Source organism: Ranitomeya variabilis, chromosome 4 (genome assembly GCF_051348905.1).
Source record: "Ranitomeya variabilis isolate aRanVar5 chromosome 4, aRanVar5.hap1, whole genome shotgun sequence".
In the NCBI taxonomy this organism is placed as follows: Eukaryota; Metazoa; Chordata; class Amphibia; order Anura; family Dendrobatidae; genus Ranitomeya; species Ranitomeya variabilis.
Window position 1 is genome coordinate 477,473,754 of NC_135235.1, and position 12,565 is coordinate 477,486,318.

The window sequence follows — 12,565 nt, forward strand, 5'->3', positions numbered from 1 at the left end:
TTACAGAAATTGCTCTACAACATTTGCTCCACATTCGATGATGGCTTTTTTTGGATCCGGGGCCTGCAAGGAGGAGGAGGTAGGAGACCCTCGGAGCAACGTGATCATGTTTGATCGCAGTGTTCCGGGGGTTAAAGTGCTGGGAGCGGTCCGTGTCAGCTGCGATAGTCAGCTGACACCCGGCCGCGATTGGCCGCGCTCCCCCCGTGAGCGCGGCTGATCGCGTTAGACGTACTATCCCATCAGTGGTCATACGGGCCCATAACCACCTCGACGGGATAGTACGTCTAATGTCAGAAAGGGGTTAATTTTTTACACTGCTAAACAACAGTCACATAGAAGCTTAGAACTGTTTGTGATGTGAATAACCAAACATTTCTCAAGATTGTGTCACTATGAGCATTGTCTGTCACATCTGTAAATGTTTTACAAGAAATGCAGCTATATAATTGTCTGAATGCATTCGGTATATTTCAATCTGGATTCAAAATCGCCATTTGTATATTCGCACTAAAATATTAACAGCAATCATATCTACAGTATATTCAGCCTTTCTTAAGCTTAACCCATTGAGTACTCTGGATAATCAGAACAATCTTCTTGACCAGTATCTATAGGTAAGTAAAGTTGAAAATAGCTGCTACTATGCATTCCGGAAATAAAAGTGAGAACTGCAAGAATGTGAAGATGTTCTAAAAAATAACTGTGACCATGCTCAATTTTCCATAACTGTTCAGTTCGGCTGTGTAGTAAATATTGGAGACACAATAGATGATCTGACTTCCTTTCAAATAATTGCTTTACAGATGAAAACAACATTTATTATTATTCCTGTTTATTATCCTAGAAAGAAAGAAGGAACATGCAGTTTTCCTCATACAAGTTATCTCAGCCAAAATTGATTAAGTCCTCTGCATCTGCAAGCATTCACCCATCACTTTTTTGTATTGAACTCTTACCATTTGATGCAGCCAAAGTTATGGCTTTCAAGGAGAGAAACTAATATAGTGGCCAAAGAAATATTTGTAATGAACTATTGAGCCAAACTATAATCATAATAATAGGGGCATCATAATCTATCGAGACACATGGCATGGGATCGAGCCTCCTGATGAGCCAGGGAGGCGAAACGCGTTGAGGCTATACAGACATTAGGCGGAAGGCACTTTACCTCATGATGAGTACCAATCTTGTCTTTATCTATGTAATACTTTCCTGATGGAATGTGATAGCGAGATACTGGCGATAGGCTTATTTTTTGCATGGTTATAAGATAGCATTGTTTGCCGATTTGATATGTGTGTGGAATATGTTTGAGCTACGGTGCAGCCATAATTTTATGATCCACAACAGATGAAATAATAAAATATACAAATTTCTCATGCCAAGGGTGGGCGCAAGTTTTGGTTATTTGTATAAAGCCGCTCACACACTACTCCTACATTTTATGTGGAGTAAGCAGGCCAAGTAATTTTGCATTGCCGTCAAAAGCCTTTCTACATGTGCTCTGTATTGTTTTTATGATACGGTGTGGGGTTTAGGACTCCCTAGACGTAGGTGTGTTCTTTGCTTATTCCTCAGGGGACCTTTAGTTCATGATTGTGTGGGTAGAGGGACCCAACTGATTGGTTAGGGTATCCCAGGGACCCCATGGACAGCCGACGCGAAGCGGGGGCGCCAATACGCATCCCATAGGGCGCCAACTCCCGTCTCCAAGACTTTACACGTGCTGCGCCGATTCTTTGGAATGCACTACCCTGGTTAATATGATTAATCCCCAATCCCCACAGTTTTAAGCGTGCCCTAAAAACACATTTGTTCAGATTGGCCTACCGCCTCAATGCATTAATCTAACCATCCCTGTGTGGCCCATTAAAAAAAAAAAAAACTTAAAACTTAAACCATAATCAGGTTCCTCTCATCATGTTCTCATACACTTTATACAGTTAATAGCCTCTGTGTCTGTACTGCTACATACTTAGGCAGTTAACTGGTTCATGTAGCTTTACATGAACACCCGAGCCTTACACTATGGCTGGTCCGAATAACTAAAGCAATTGTTACCATCCACCTCTCGTGTCTCCCCCTTTTCCTCATAGTTTGTAAGCTTGCGAGCAGGGCCCTCACTCCTCTTGGTATCTATTTTGAACTGAGATTTCTGTTATGCTGTAATGTCTATTGTCTGTACAAGTCCCCTCTATAATTTGTAAAGCGCTGCGGAATATGTTGGCTCTATATACGTAAAATTATTATTATTACCTAGGCCCCTTCAAGGTCCTCGAATAGGTTAATCCTGTGGACTACCATCTGGCCCTTCCTCCACGCCTAGCCATCACTGAGACCTTTCATGTGTACCTCCGAAAGGCCGTCCACATGTCCCGGTTTTCCGAGTCATCTGCTGGGACATCGGGCTCATCCACGGACGATTATGAGGTGAATGCCATCATGGGGTGTAAGGTGGCATGTAGCAAAAAATTCTATTTGGTGGATTGGAAAGGTTATGGTCCAGAGAGCCTGTTGAGCACATTCGGGCTCCGCAGCGCATTGCTGCCTTCGAGGATGCTAATCTCAGGTCATTAGCAGAGCGGAGGGCACGGGTAGGGTGGTAGACTGAGACCAGAGAGGAGATGTAAGGTGGTGCTGAGCCATGGAGTGCTTTTGTGGATGAGGGTAGTAGTTTTGTACTGGATTCTGGAGTGGATGGGTAGCCTGTGTACTGACTGGCACATGGTAGAGGCATCGGTGTAACGGTTGGTGAGGAATATGATCCTGGCAGCAGCATTCAGGACAGATTGGAGCGGGGAGAGTTTGGTAAGAGGGAGGCCGATTAGTAGAGAGTTACAATAGTCCAGACAAGAATGAATAAGTGAAACAGTAAGAGTTTTTGCAGAGTCGAAAGTAAGAAAAGGGAGAATTCTAGAAATGTTTTAGAGATGCAGATAAGAAGGGTGAGCCAGTGATCGAATGTGGGGGTGAATGAAAGCTCAGAATCAAGTATGACCCCAAAGCAGCGGGCATGTTGCTTTGGAGTAATGGTGGAACCGCACACGGAGATGGCAATGTCAGGCAAAGGTAGGTTAGTAGAGGGAGAGAACACGAGGAGTTGAGTTTTTGACAGGTTCAGCGCAAACTTAGTGGACTCAATAAATCACCAGGAGCAAAGGTGGAAGCGGGGCACTGATGTGCATCAGCAGAGGGCCTCATTCTCTCCTTGGAGGCTTGGATAGCATCCTGTATGCGGACCGAAATGTCACGTGCCTCCACAGCCCAGTTTGCCACCCTGGAGTCGGCGGAAGACACGGGCATGGGTACAGGAACCCGCAGATGCTGGCCATAATTAAGGAGGAATGGAGTCTGTTGTGAACTGTGTTTCTGGGCTCCCTCTGGTGGTCACTAATGGTATTGTATGAGTCGTGTCTTTCTGCATGCCTGGGCTTCAGCTGTTTCATTAAGCTGTGGGTTTTCCCTATTTAGTCCTCCTTAGGACTCAGTCTCTTGCCTGGTATCGATGTATTCAGTCCTATTTGGTCTCCTCCTGATTCCTTGCCATCTGCCTCATGCAAGAAAAGCTAAGTCCAGTTTGCATACTTTGGATCATTTGCATTATCAGTGTTTTTTGTTCAGCTTGCTCAAAATGTGATTTTCTAGCTCGCTGGAAGCTCTAGAGTGCTGATATTCTCCCCCACACCGTCAGTCGGTGCGGGGGTTCTTGAGTACTCAGCATGGATGTTTTTGCAGGGTTTTCTGCTGACCGCATAGTTCACTTTCTATTTTCTGCCTATCTAGTTTAGTGGGCCTCACTTTGCTAAATCTAGTTCATCTCTATGTTTGTGTTTTCCTCTTGCCTCACCATTATTATTTGTTGGGGGCTTTCTATATCTTTGGGGTTAATTTCTCTGGAGGCAAGTGAGGTCTTATTTTCCCTCTAGGGGTAGTCAGTTCTCCGGCTGGCTCGAGACGTCTAGAATCAACGTAGGCACGTTCACCGGCTACTTCTAGTTGTGTGTTAGGATCAGTTATGCAGTTAGCCTAGTTTCCACCTCCCTAGAGCAGTTCTATGTTATTGCGGACTTAGTCTGAATACCAGAGATTCTCTACCACTAGAACCATAACAGGAGTCTGCCCAGCGTTGTTCAGCGCAAGCTCCTAACACAGTAGCAAGGATGACCAGTCATCCTGCCTGGCTGAGACAAAATGTCGCAGGTATGTGACCAGGGTCTGGTTGGCCCTCTCTACTAACCAATTCATCTCGGGATGGTATGTTGAAGAGAGATTCATCTCGATGCTGAGAAGACGACAAAGCTCTATCCAGAACTGAGATGCAAACTGGGGACCCCGGTCACTGACAATTTTGTCTGGCATACCGTGTAGGCGGATAATGTGCTTAATTAACAACGCTGCTAAAGCCCGTGCAGAAAGAAGTCGTGGAAGAGGCACCAAGTGCACCATTTTGGAAAAATGGTCGGTGACTACCCAAATAATGGTGCAGCTACGGGTCTTGAGTAAGCCCACCACAAAGTCCATCCCGACCATTTCCCAGGGCCTGTCCGCCACCGGCAGGGGGTAAAGTAGCCCAGCAGGCTGTTGTCCAAGAGACTTATTCTTGGTGCAGGAGACACACGCCCGAATATAGTCTCCGATGTCACGGGCCATATGTGGCCAGCAGTACGTCGTCTCCAGAAGCTCAGATGTCCTTTTGGTCCCAAAATGTGCACCCACCTTGGACGAGTGAGCTCAAGAGAGAACCTCCGGTCGCAAATTAGATGGCACAAAGGTCTTGCCCGGGGGCACAGACTCAAGCAAAACTGGGGTCACGGTCCTCAGGCTCTCCGAAGGGACAAATAGCCGAGGCTCCTCCTCTACGGATGACACTACGGAGCTGGAGAGAGCATCGGCACGGATGCTCTTCTTCACGGAAAGATAGTGGAGGGTGAAGTGGAAGCGGGAGAAGAACAAGGACCATCTAGCCTGGTGAGAGTTTAGCCGCTGGGCAGTCTGTAAATAAACCAAATTTTTGTGGTCGGTATACACTTGGAAGGGAAAACGAGCCCCCTCCAGGAGGTGTCTCCACTCTGAGAAGGCCAACTTCATAGCTAGCAACTCCCTGTCCTCGATGGAATAATTCCTCTCCGCTGGTGTGAAGGTCTTGGAGAAAAAGAAGCAAGGATGCTTGCCACCTTGAGCATCCTTTTGGAAGAGGACTGCTCCAGCACCGACGGATGAGGCATCCACCTCCATAATCGAGGCGATGTAAGATGGGAGCACTAGCAAAATGAGACTTAATAGAGAGGAAGGCCTTGGAGACCTCCTCCGACCACAATTTGGGATTAGCTCCCTTCTTGGTGAGGGCAACCAGGGTAGCTACCAAGGTTAAGAAGTGGGGAATGAGCTGGCGATAATAGTTAATGAACCCCATAAAGAGCTGCACCGCCGCCTTGAGAGAATGGGGTTCCTGCCCCTCCATCACAGCCTGTAGCTTGGCAGGATCCATAGCCAATCCCTGGGCAGAGTTGATATAGCCAAGGAAAGGCAAGGACTCCTGCTCAAACACACACTTCTCCAACTTGGCATAGAGGGAGTTTGCCCGTAGGAGGTCGAAGACTTTGCAAACATCTCTCCGGTGGGAATCTAGATCTGGAGAGTAGTTGAGAATATCATCCAGATAGACTATGACCGAGGTGGTGAGCATATCCCGGAAGATATCATTCACAAAGTCTTGGAAAACGGCAGGAGCATTACAGAGCCCAAAGGGCATCACCAGGTATTCATAGTGCCTATCCCTGGTGTTAACCCCTTCCCGACCCATGACGCCTATGTGGCGTCATGGAATGATCGCGTCCCTGCAGATCGGGTGAAGGGGTTAACTCCTATTTTACCCGATCTGCAGGGAGAGGGGGAGTGGTACTTCAGCCCAGGGGGGGTGGCTTCACCCCCCCGTGGCTACGATCGCTCTGATTGGCTGTTGAAAGTGAAACTGCCAATCAGAGCGATTTGTAATATTTCACCTAAAAAACTGGTGAAATATTACAATCCAGCCATGGCCGATGCTGCAATACCATCGGCCATGGCTGGAAAACCTGAAGTGACCCCCCCCCCACCGATCGCCCCCCCAGTGCTCCGTTATGGGGTCCGGTCCCCTCCGTCCTGTGCTCCGCTCCCCCGTCCTCCTGCCCGCTCCCCCCTGCTCCTATGTCACCCCCCGGTGCTCCGACGCCCCCCCTGTGCCCCGATCTCCCCCCCCCTTATACTTACCGAGGCTCCCGGTGTCGGTCCGTCTCCTCGCTGAGCGCCGCCATCTTCCAAAATGGCGGGCGCATGCTCAGTGCGCCCGCCGAATCTGCCCGCCGGCAGATTCGTTACAAGTACATTTTGATCGCTGTGGTAGGTTCTATCACAGCGATCAAAATAAAAAAAATAATAAATAACCCCCCCCCCCCTTTATCACCCCCATAGGTAGGGACAATAATAAAATAAAGAAAATATTTTTTTTTTTCTTTTTCCACTAGGGTTAGGGTTAGAACTAGGGGTAGGGTTAGGGTTACGGGTAGGGTTAGGGTTAGGGGTAGGGTTATGGCATGTGCACACAGAGCGGATCGGCCGCGGATCGGCCGCGGATCGGCAGCGGATCGGCCGCGGATCGGCCGCGGATCGGCAGCGGATCAGCCGCGGATCGGCCGCGGATCCGCAGCGGATCCGCAGCGGATTGGCCGCGGATCCGCAGCGGATCGGCCACGGATCCACCGCGGATCGGCCGCGGATCCGCCGCGGATCGGCAGCGGATTGGCAGCGGATTGGCCGCGGATCGGCAGCGGATTGGCCACGGATCCGCAGCGGATTGGCCGCTGCGAATTCGAAGCAGTTTTCCATCAGGTTTACAGTACCATGTACACCTAAGGAAAACCAAATCTGCTGTGCCCATGGTGCAGAAAATTCCGTGCAGAAACGCTGCATTGTATTTTCCGCAGCATGTCAATTCTTTGTGCGGATTCCGCAGCGTTTTACACCTGTTCCTCAATAGGAATCCGCAGGTGAAATCCACACAAAAAAACACTGGAAATCTGCTGTAAATCCGCAGGTAAAACGCAGTGCCTTTTACCTGCAGATTTTTCAAAAATCGTGCGGAAAAATCTCACACGAATCCGCAACGTGGGCACATAGCCTTAGGGTTAGGGTTGGAATTAGAGTTAGGGTTGGAATTAGGGCTAGGGTTGGAAATAGGGTTAAGATTAGGCTTGTGGTTAGGGTTACGGATAGGGTTAGGGGTGTGTTGGGGTTACAGTTGTGGTTAGGGTTGGGATTAGGGTTATGGCTACAGTTGGGATTAGGATTAGGGGTGTGTTGGGGTTAGTGTTGAAGTTAGAATTGAGGGGTTTCCACTGTTTAGGCACATCAGGGGTCTCCAAACGCAACATGGCGCCACCATTGATTCCAGCCAATCTTGCGTTCAAAAAGTCAAATGGTGCTCCCGCCCTTCCAAGCCCCGACGTGCGCCCAAACAGTGGTTTACCCCCACATTTGGGGTACCAGCATACTCAGGACAAACTGGACAACAACTGTTGGGGTCCAATTTCTCCTGTTACCCTTGCAAAAATAAAAAATTACTTGCTAAAACATAATTTTTGAGGAAAGAACAATTATTTTTTATTTTCACGGCTCTGCGTTATAAACTTCTGTGAAGCACTTGGGGGTTGAAAGTGCTCACCACACATCTAGATAAGTTCCTTCGGGGGTCTAGTTTCCAAAATGGGGTCACTTGTGGGGTGTTTCTACTGTTTAGGCACATCAGGGGCTCTGCAAATGCAATGTGACGCCCGCAGACCATTCCATCAAAGTCTGCATTTCAAATGTCACTACTTCCCTTCCGAGCCCTGACGTGTGCCCAAACAGTGGTTTACCCCCACATATGGGGTATCAGCGTACTCACAACAAACTGGGCAACAAATATTGGGGTCCAAATTCTCCTGTTACCCTTGTGAAAATAAATAATTGCTTGCTAAAACATCTTTTTTGAGGAAAGAACAATTATTTTTTATTTTCACGGCTCTGCGTTATAAACTTCTGTGAAGCACTTGGGGGTTGAAAGTGCTCACCACACATCTAGATAAGTTCCTTCGGGGGTCTAGTTTCCAAAATGTGGTCACTTGTGGGGGGTTTCTACTGTTTAGGCATATCAGGGGCTCTGCAAACGTAACATGATGCCCGCAGACCATTCCATCAAAGTCTGCATTCCAAAACGTCACTACTTCCCTTCCGAGCCCCGGCCTGTGCCCAAACAGTGGTTTACCCCCACATATGGGATATCAGCGTACTCAGGAGAAACTGGACAACAACTTTTGGGGTCCAATTTCTCCTGTTACTCTTGCAAAAATAAAAAATTCTGGGCTAAAAAAATATTTTTGAGGAAAGGAAACACATTTATTATTTTCACGGCTCTGCGTTATAAACTTCTGTGAAGCACTTGGGGGTTCAAAGTGCTCACCACACATCTAGATAAGTTCCCTTGGGGGTCTAGTTTCCAAAATGGAGTCACTTGTGGGGAGTTCCTACTGTTTAGGCACATCAGGGACTCTGCAAACGCAACCTGATGCCCGCAGAGCATTCCATCAAAGTCTGCATTTCAAAACGTCACTACTTCCCTTCCGAACCCCGACGTGTGCCAAAACAGTGGTTTACCCCCACATATGAGGTATCAGTGTACTCAGGAGAAACAAACTGGACAACAACTTTTGGGGTCCAATTTCTCCTGTTACTCTTGCAAAAATAAAAAAATTCTGGGCTAAAAAAATATTTTTGAGGAAAGGAAACACATTTTTTATTTTCACGGCTCTGCGTTATAAACTTCTGTGAAGCACTTGGGGGTTCAAAGTGCTCACCACACATCTAGATTAGTTCCTTGGGAGGTCTAGTTTCCAAAATGGGGTCACTTGTGCGGGAGCTCCAATGTTTAGGCACACAGGGGCTCTCCAAACGCGACATGGTGTCCGCTAATGATTGGAGCTAATTTTCCATTCAAAAAGCCAAATGGCGTGCCTTCCCTTCCGAGCCCTGCCGTGCGCCCAAACAGTGGTTTACCCCCACATATGGGGTATCATCGTACTCAGGACAAACTGGACAACAACATTTGGGGTCCAACTTCTCCTATTACCCTTGGGAAAATAAAAAATTCTGGGCTAAAAATCATTTTTGAGGAAAGAAAAATTATTTTTTTATTTTCACGGCTCTGCGTTATAAACTTCTGTGAAGCACCTGGGGGTTATAAGTGCTCACTATGCATCTAGATAAGTTCCTTGGGGGGTCTAGTTTCCAAAATGGGGTCACTTGTAGGGGAGCTCCAATGTTTAGGCACACAGGGGCTCTCCAAACGCGACATGGTGTCCGCTAACGATTGGAGCTAATTTTCCATTCAAAAAGTCAAATGGCACGCCTCCCCTTTCCGAGCCTTGCCGTGCACCCAAACAGTGGTTTACCCCCACATATGAGGTATCGGCATACTCAGGAGAAATTGCCCAACAAATTTTAGGATCCATTTTATCCTGTTGCCCATGTGAAAATGAAAGAATTGAGGCTAAAAGAAATTTTGTGTGAAAAAAAAGTACTTTTTCATTTTTGCGGATCAATTTGTGAAGCACCTGGGGGTTTAAAGTGCTCACTATGCCTCTAGATGAGTTCCTTGGGGGGTCTAGTTTCCAAAATGGGGTCACTTGTGGAGGAGCTCCAATGTTTAGGCACACAGGGGCTTTCCAAACGCGACATGGTGTCCGCTAAAGATTGGAGCCAATTTTTCATTCAAAAAGTCAAATGGCGCTCCTTCCCTTCCGAGCCCTGCCGTGCGCCCAAACAGTGGTTTACCCCCACATATGAGGTATCAGCGTACTCAGGAAATATTGGACAACAACGTCCGTGGTCCAGTTTCTCCTTTTACCCTTAGGAAAATAAAAAATTGTTGCTAAAAGATCATTTTTGTGACTAAAAAGTTAAATGTTCATTTTTTCCTTCCATGTTGCTTCTGCTGCTGTGAAACACCTGAAGGGTTAATAAACTTCTTGAATGTGGTTTTGAGCACCTTGAGGGGTGCAGTTTTTAGAATGGTGTCACTTTTGGGTATTTTCAGCCATATAGAACCCTCAAACTGACTTCAAATGTGAGGTGGTCCCTAAAAAAAATGGTTTTGTAAATTTTGTTGTAAAAATGAGAAATCACTGGTCAAATTTTAACCCTTATAACTTCCTAGCAAAAAAAAAAATTGTTTCCAAAATTGTGCTGATGTAAAGTAGACATGTGGGAAATGTTATTTATTAACTATTTTGTGTCACATAACTCTCTGGTTTAACAGAATAAAAATTCAAAATGTGAAAATTGCGAAATTTTCAAAATTTTTGCCAAATTTCCGTTTTTTTCACAAATAAACTCAGAAATTATCGACCTAAATTTACCACTAACATGAAGCCCAATATGTCACGAAAAAACAATCTCAGAATCGCTAGGATCCGTTGAAGCGTTCCTGAGTTATTACCTCATAAAGGGACACTGGTCAGAATTGCAAAAAACGGCAAGGTCATGAAGGGGTTAAATGCCGTCTTCCATTCGTCCCCCTCACGGATGCGAATCAAGTTGTAAGCACCCCGCAGATCAAGCTTATTAAATACCCTAGCTCCCCACAACCTATCGAATAACTCAGATATCAGGGGCAGAGGGTATTTGTTCTTAACGGTGATGGCGTTAAGACCCCTGTAATCTATGCATGGACGTAATTCTCCGTTCCCCTTCTGCACAAAGAAGAACCCCGCCCCTGCAGGTGACGCTTCCTAATGAATCCTCTTGCCAGATTCTCCTGAATGTATTGGGTCATCGCCTCCATCTCCGGGAGAGACATGGGATAGACTCGACCCCGGGAAGGCTCTGCACCAGGCAAGAGGTCAATAGGACAGTCATAGGAGCGGTGGGGCGGAAGGGTCTCCGCAGCTCTCTTGGAGAACACGTCCACTAGGGCCAATAGTGCTTGGTGGGAGAGGAAAGTACTGTGAGTACTTCAGTAGTAGCAACCTGAACGCACTCCCTCAGACATCTACCCTCACAAGATTCACTCCATCCCAGAATTCTCCCTGAGGACCACTCAATATGAGGAGAGTGGTAGCGTAGCCAGGGCCGTATTTAGAGTTTCTGCTGCCCAAGGCACTTTTAGTGCTGCCTCCCCTTTTGGTGAGTATGACACTATTGGCAGTGACTTTGGCAAGAATCCATGATGTGAAAGTCGCCTTTTGCAGCAGATCCGGCAGTTTTTATGCATGTGCCGCGTAACGGATCACTTATAGCAACACTGTGTTCGGCCTCATTCATTCCCTATGGGATTTGCGGCACTTGCCATGATCTGGCAAATGTGGTACCATACCTCCCAACTTTTGAAGAAGGGAAGGAGGTATAAAGTTTGCTGTGCGCGTAGTGCGCCGCGGCAAATTTTAGGCCACGCCTCTGGCCACACCCATTTCACAACTAGTCACACCCATATCCACGTCCCAACCACAGCCATTTAGCACTGCTGATCACACTTTTATATACAATAATTATAAACAAAAAAAATATGGCCACAGTGCTCCATACTGTATAATGGCCACACATGATGCTCCATACTGTATAATGGCCACACATGATGCTCAATACTGTATAACGGCCACCACACATGATGCTCCACACTGTATAATGGCCACACACAGTTCTCCATACTGTATAATTGCCACACATGATGCTCAATACTGTATAATGGCCACACATGATGCTCCATAGTGCATAGTGGCCACACATGATGCTCCATAATGTATAATGGCCACACAGTGCTCCATTCTGTATAATGGCCACACAGTGCTCCATACTGTATAATGGCCACACATAGTGCTCCATACTGTATAACGGCCACACACAGTTCTCCATACTGTATAATGATCCCACATGATGCTCAGTACTGTATAATGGCCACACATGATGCTCCATACTGTATAACGGCCACACATGATGCTCCATACTGTATAATGGCCATTGGCCACACATGATGCTCCATACTGTATAACGGCCACACATGATGCTCCATACTGTATAACGGCCACATATGATGCTCAATACTGTATAATGGCCACACAGATCTCCATACTGTATAATGGTCCCACATGATGCTCAATACTGTATAATGACCCCCCCTCCTGTATGCATGGCTCATATTCCCCCCTGTATGCATGGCTCATATTCCCCCCCTATATGCATGGCTCATATTCCCCCCTGTATGCATGGCTCATATTTCCCCTCCTGTATGCATGGCTCATATTTCACCCCCCTCCTGTATGCATGGCTCATATTCACCCCCCTCCTGTATGCATAGCTCATATTTCACCCCCCTCCTGTATGCATGGCTCATATTTAACCCCCCTGTATGCATTGCTCATATTTCCCCTCCTGTATGCATGGCTCATATTTCCCCCCTGTATGCATGGCTCATATTCCCCCCCTGTATGCATGGCTCATATTTCCCCCCCCCTGTATGCATGGCTCATATTCTCCCCCCTGTATGCATGGCTCA